Genomic DNA, 6,000 nt, shown 5'->3' on the forward strand with positions numbered 1-6,000 from the left:
GGGGTAATTAAGGAATATTTCCATGGCTGCTGATTAACAGATTAGTCATGTGCTCATTGCTCATGTGCCAGGGAGTTTTACTTTGGAAAATTGGGATTAGAAACGAGCCCAGCAGGGGTTAAGGGGTATTGAAGCAGCCTGGAGCAGGTTTGGCAGCATTGGGACATCCCCAGTGTGCAGGTTCAGATCCCCGGGAGGGATTGCAGAGAAATCCCCAGCCAGGGCTCAAAGCTGCACACAATAAACAATTCAGAGGGAAAAATGTCAATTCAGGGGTTCCAGAGGGGAAAAAAAGGCAATTCAGGGATTGCCAGAGAAAAAAGAGGAATTGAGGGAATCCCAGAGGAAAAAGGAATTGAGGGATTTCCAGAGGAAAAAAGGAATTGAGGGATTTCCAGAGGAAATTTAGGTGCGCAGAGCTCCAGGAGAGGAGGAGAACATCCAGAAAATGCAGGAATTCAGCACAAAAAGCAATTCAGGGATTTCCAGAGTAAAAATAGCAATTGAGGGACTGCCAGAGGAAATGCTGGTGTGCAGAGCTGGCCACTGGATCAGCCAGTCCAGCGCAGCTCCTGCGGGCAGCTCCCAGTGCTCCAGCGCTCCCAAATGCTCCCAGTGCTCCCAGCGCTCCCCAGTGCTCCCAGTGCTCCCAGTGCTCCTCTGTCCCCTCCCTGCTGTCCCCCCCTCTGGCAGCAGAATTCCTGCTGGCTCCGGAGGCAGGGCCAGCCCTGCACAGCTCCAGGGCTGCTCCCCACCCACCTCCCTCTGCTCCTGCCCTGGTGGGGATGCCGAGCCCTGGGTGCTCTGGGTGTTCTGGGTGCTCTGCCCTAGCAGGGATGCCGAGCTCTGGGTGCTCTGGGTGCTCTGGGTGCTCTGCCCTGGCGGGGATGCTGAGCCCTGGGTGCTCTGGGTGCTCTGCCTGGACAGGGATGCCGAGCCCGGGGTGCTCTGGGTGTTCTGGGTGCTCTGGGTGCTCTGCCCGGGCAGGGATGCCGAGCCCTGGGTGCTCTGGGTGTTCTCCGGGAGTTCTGCACCCCCAGATTTCCTCTGGCAGCCCCTGCGCTGCTGCTTGTGCTGAGCTCTGCGTGTTCTGGGTGTTCTGCTCCTCTCCTGGAGCTCTGCACTCCCACATTTCCTTTGAGAATCTCTGAATTGCTGTTTGAGCTGGGCTCTGCATGTTCTGGATGTTCTCCTGCTCTCCTGGAGCTCTGCACACCAACATTTCCTTTGAGAATCTCTGAATTGTTGTTTGAGCTGAGCTCTGCGTGTTCTGGGTGTTCTCCTGCTCTCCTGGAACTCTGCACACCAACATTTCCTCTGGCAATCTCTGCATTGATTTTTTTTGCTGAATTCCTGCATTTTCTGGATGTTTTCCTTCTCTCCTGGAGCTCTGCACACCCACATTTCCCCTGGCAATCTAGAGTGGAAAGAAAAGATGAGACATGTGGTTTATTCCTCTTAAATTTTACAATTATTTAAGAGATTCCAATCCTATTAAACCAGCTGTTATTAGTCTGTACTACCCCTCTTTTATATTAAAAGGAAATTTCACAAAACATACCTGGAACCTTGTTTAAATTAAAAAAACCCCCAAAAACATTATTTCAGAAATTTAAATTAAAAATTGTAATTTAAAATTTTAAAAAATAATTTTAATTTTTAATTAAAAAAAAATCAAATTGAATGACGAGTTTTAGCAGAGCCAGGTGAAGAGTTAATTAGCTAAAATCTCATTTAAAACCTCCCAGCTTTGGGAACCTTGTTCTGTCACGTTCGTGTCTCTCCTCACCCCGGGTTGTGCAATGGAAAATGCAACAATCAATCCCTGACAATGCAATTATTGCACAAGGAGCAGCCACCAGAGCACAACATTGCTGTCCTGCTGCCTCACAATGGCAGCACCTTGGAAAAAATCCCTGCCAAATTCCCTCCAGGAATTTTATTCCTTGGAAAATAAGGAAAAAAATCTGGATCAGCATCACTGAGAAAATCTCCTGGTTTTGTTGGGGCATTTTTGGGGATCCTGAACTGGGAGAAACGGGGTGGGGGAAATTCCTTCACTGCTTAAAAATGTGATTTTTTTTTTTGTTTCAAAATGCAGAGATTGTGGAGATAAGAGCCCTGAGAAAGTCCTGGGGCATTGCAGGGCTGTAATTAAAAATTCTGAGTAAGGAAATGTTGATTAGGGAGGGAAGGAGAAAATGTTCTCTGTGTCCTGAGGAGCAACAATTGTGGACGTGGCCAGAAGGTTCCTTTTCATTTTAATTTTAATTTTTGTTTTTAATTTGCTGATTTTCATGGAATCACATCCAATTTCATTGATAAAGGCTGCAGAGGTAAAGAAAATGTAGGAATTTTACCGTTTTTCTTGGAAGTTTTTATGTATGAACTGTGCAAACTCTGTCCTTGGCCCTGCACTGGGTAATTATTATCTGGAACAAAATCCAGCATAAATTATGTGTAAGTAGCATTGAAATCAATCAAAATCAGGAGAGTTTCTTTCCTTTCCCCTTTGTCCATTCTCCTTTCTTTCTGAATCAAATTTCACAAGAAATTTCTATTGTTTTTTTTTTTTTTTTGCAAACACTGATATTCCACACCTTCCAGTGGGAGAGAAAATCCAGTTTGGAAAGGCAGGGTCTAAATTTATCTGGACCCCAAATATTCCCATTTGCACATTAAAAAACTTCCTGCAGAGCTGGTTTCCATGTGGGAAAGGATCAAAAATAAATGAGGTTCTAAACTTCATCTGGATCCCAAATATTCCCATTTTCACATTTAAAAACTTCCTGCAGAGCCGGTTTCCATGTGGGAAAGGATCAAAAATAACCATGGAAGTTGTCCTTGGTGCCCCAAATCCATTTCTCCCTCATTTCTGCCACTCTTTAACCCAAAACCTGATTTGAACGGGGTTGGTTTGGTTCTGGTTCCATCTCAGCACCTGAATCCTGGATGGGGATGGGATTGGAATGGGAATTGGGATTGGGATGGAATTGGAATGGGAATTGGGATGGGATTGGATTGGAATTGGGATGGGGATTGGGATGGATTGGAATTAGAATGGGATTGGGGTTGGGATTGGGATGGGATTGGATTGGAATTGGGATGGATTGGGATTGGGATGGATTGGGATTGGGGTTGGGATGGGATTGGGATGGGATTGGAATTGGGATATTCTTTAAGAAGCAGGAGGAAACCCACATTGATTCCACCAAGGAATGCAATTCCTCAAGGCTCGAGGGCTCCAATTCCCTGGGATCCTGCCAGGCTCTGGAAAACAGGGAAAGAAGGCAGGAAGATCCCCCATAAATGGGAAATCCAGAGCAGGAAGAACAAAGATGGGAAATCCAGAGCAGGAAGAGCAAAGATGGGAAAATCCAGAGTGGGGAGGACAAAGATGGGAAATCCAGAGCAGGAAGAACAAAGATGGGAAATCCAGAGCAGGAAGAACATTCTGGAGCCCATGGTTATTTCCCTAAAAATGATGACTCTGATCATGAGGGGGAAAAAAACAAATCCAGGTGAACAGAGCAGCAGCCCTTAAACCCAGCTTAACTCCGGTGTAAGCTCCACGTTAACCCGTCCGTCCAGTTTATTCACTTCCTATTATTCCCTGGATCATGCTTTGAATAATTTCCATCATCTCTTCCTCCAGTCCTGCCCCTTTTGATGTCATCGCTGCCCTCCATAAAGGCTGGACAGCTCCAGGGCCTCCCAAATCCCACAGCTTTGGGCCAGGACTTGACTTCTGCTCAGGGTTAAGCCCAGGGCTGGGTTTAGTGGCTTCTCTAAACGCTCACAGATCAGAGTTTCTGCCAAGGTACCGTGGGGAAGGGGCTGGAATTTGGTTATAATTTGATTTTTTTAATGTGTATTTTTATGTTTGTAGCTATAAATCTTGGGTTGTGCTGTTTTTCCAGATTGGTTCTGAATTATTTTGCTTTATTAAATTTTTAGAATGAATCATTTTAGCAAAGCAGATTTAAACAGGATGAATTCAGCATAAACTTAAAATCCCACTCAGAACACCTGAAAATTATCTGAATTAACTCTGAAAACCAGGCTTTGTCTGGGGGGTTTTATAGTCAAAATTCGATTAAAAAAATCTGTTTGATAAATTCTTTAAGCATTCATTTTGGGTAATTATTGCCCTTTTCCCACATTTCCTCATGAGCAAGGACTAGATTCTTTGAGCATTCATTTTAGGTCATTACATTTTTTTTATTCCACATTTCCTCATGGCTAAAGACTCAAAGCTTTAATTTCGTTAAATTGAATCAAATTAATTTCATTAATTCCATCACAGAACCTCTCCCAACAACCCTTTAGCTGCTTCTCCTCTCCTCAATTTCAACCTCTACCCCGTATTTTTATTTATTTATTTTAATTTTAATTTTATTTCTTTTATTTGGAGCAAAGGTTGTCCCAAAGTTTGGACTCAGTAAACTCCTTTTAATGACATAATGAGCAGGGTGATTCACGGGCTGCTGTCACCTTGGCAATTCTCACCTTGTCATCTTCAGGACACGGAAATGTCCCCGTGTCACTCTGCTGCCCCAAACTGCCACCAGAGCCACTTTTCCATGCTCAGAAATGCTGGAATTGCCCCTGGAATAGCACAGGAGATGTTTTAATTACTGGGAGAAATGATAATAAAAATATCTGGATTTTTAGTTGTATTTATGCCGCTCTTGTGAGTGGTTTTCAATTTCTTCTCCATTTCTTTTCACTGCTGTAAAATACAAATACCTAAATTCCTATTTATGTGGCAAAATCACTGCTAATAATGTTAAGTAATATAAATAATATCATATTATTTAATTAATATTTTGGTGGTCTTGAAGAAACACCCTGAGGGCGTTTTAATTTTATTTCCAGTGGTTTCTACAATTTTTGAATTAAATTCTTTCTCCACACCCTAATTTAGCTCATCCCCTCTGTGCTTCCAGCTGAGTTTTTTCTCCATTTCCAGCCCAAAATACCTGCCTGCACCTCCTGCATTTCATCTTGGAGCAGAGGTCAGAGAGAAATTCATCCTTTTTATTCTGCAGAATGAGATCCTACAGCAAAAATTAAAACCAGCTTCTAATTTTCTAATTCAACCAGCTGAAAGTTGAATTTTTCCCTAATTCTTTGCCATAAAGATGAAGCCATAGTGGTTTTGAGCCAGTCTTGTTTTAGCCCATAAAACAAGAATAAAGAAGAAGTAATAATAAAATAAATATTAGATATAATAAATTTTATATATATATATATATATATATATATATATATATATATATATATAAATCATATCTGTAATAACATAATAAATAATAACGTTTAAACCAGAATATTCCACTAGAATTATTCCCCTCATCATGAATTACAAATCTGTGTGGACCCACAATGAATTGATAATTCAGGATCAAACTCTGCTCCTCAGAGTTCTTGGAAAGAAGGAAATTCAGGAAATTCCTCACCTTTTTTGGCCTCAAACTTCCCAAATCCACCTTGGCAAGGAAATCCTCTGGAAATGTGGGAAAGCTCCTCAGAATTCCGCGGCAGCAGCAGAATTTGGGTTCTTTGCTCCTTCCAGGATCCAGATCCTGGGGGATCTCCCTGGATTCAGATTCTCTGCAATTTCATTGTCAGGTTTTCCTAATTACAAACTCGTTTGGGGCCTGCTTGGAAAAGGTTTCTTTGGAAGAGGAAACTTTGGGAAAAAACTTATTTGGAAAAGGACTCTTGGAGAAAGCTGTTTTGGAAAAGGCTTCTTTGGAAAAGCCACTTTGGAAAAGGCCTGTTTGGAAAAGCCACTTTGGAAAAGCCACTTTGGAAAAGCCCGTTTGGGAGAAACCTGTTTGGAAAAGGTTTCTTTGGAAAAATCCTCTTTGGAAAACGCCCCTTTGGGAAGGACCTCCTTGGACAAAGCCTGTTTGAAAAAGCCTTTTTGGAAGAGCCTTTCCCTCGGATTAATGACTTTCCATTGTTTTCCATGCCTAGAAAGCCGTTTGGAGG

The sequence above is a fragment of the Agelaius tricolor genome, unplaced genomic scaffold (assembly GCF_023055355.1).
Source record: "Agelaius tricolor isolate 1412-34295 unplaced genomic scaffold, bAgeTri1.0.p SCAF_28, whole genome shotgun sequence".
NCBI classification, from domain to species: Eukaryota; Metazoa; Chordata; class Aves; order Passeriformes; family Icteridae; genus Agelaius; species Agelaius tricolor.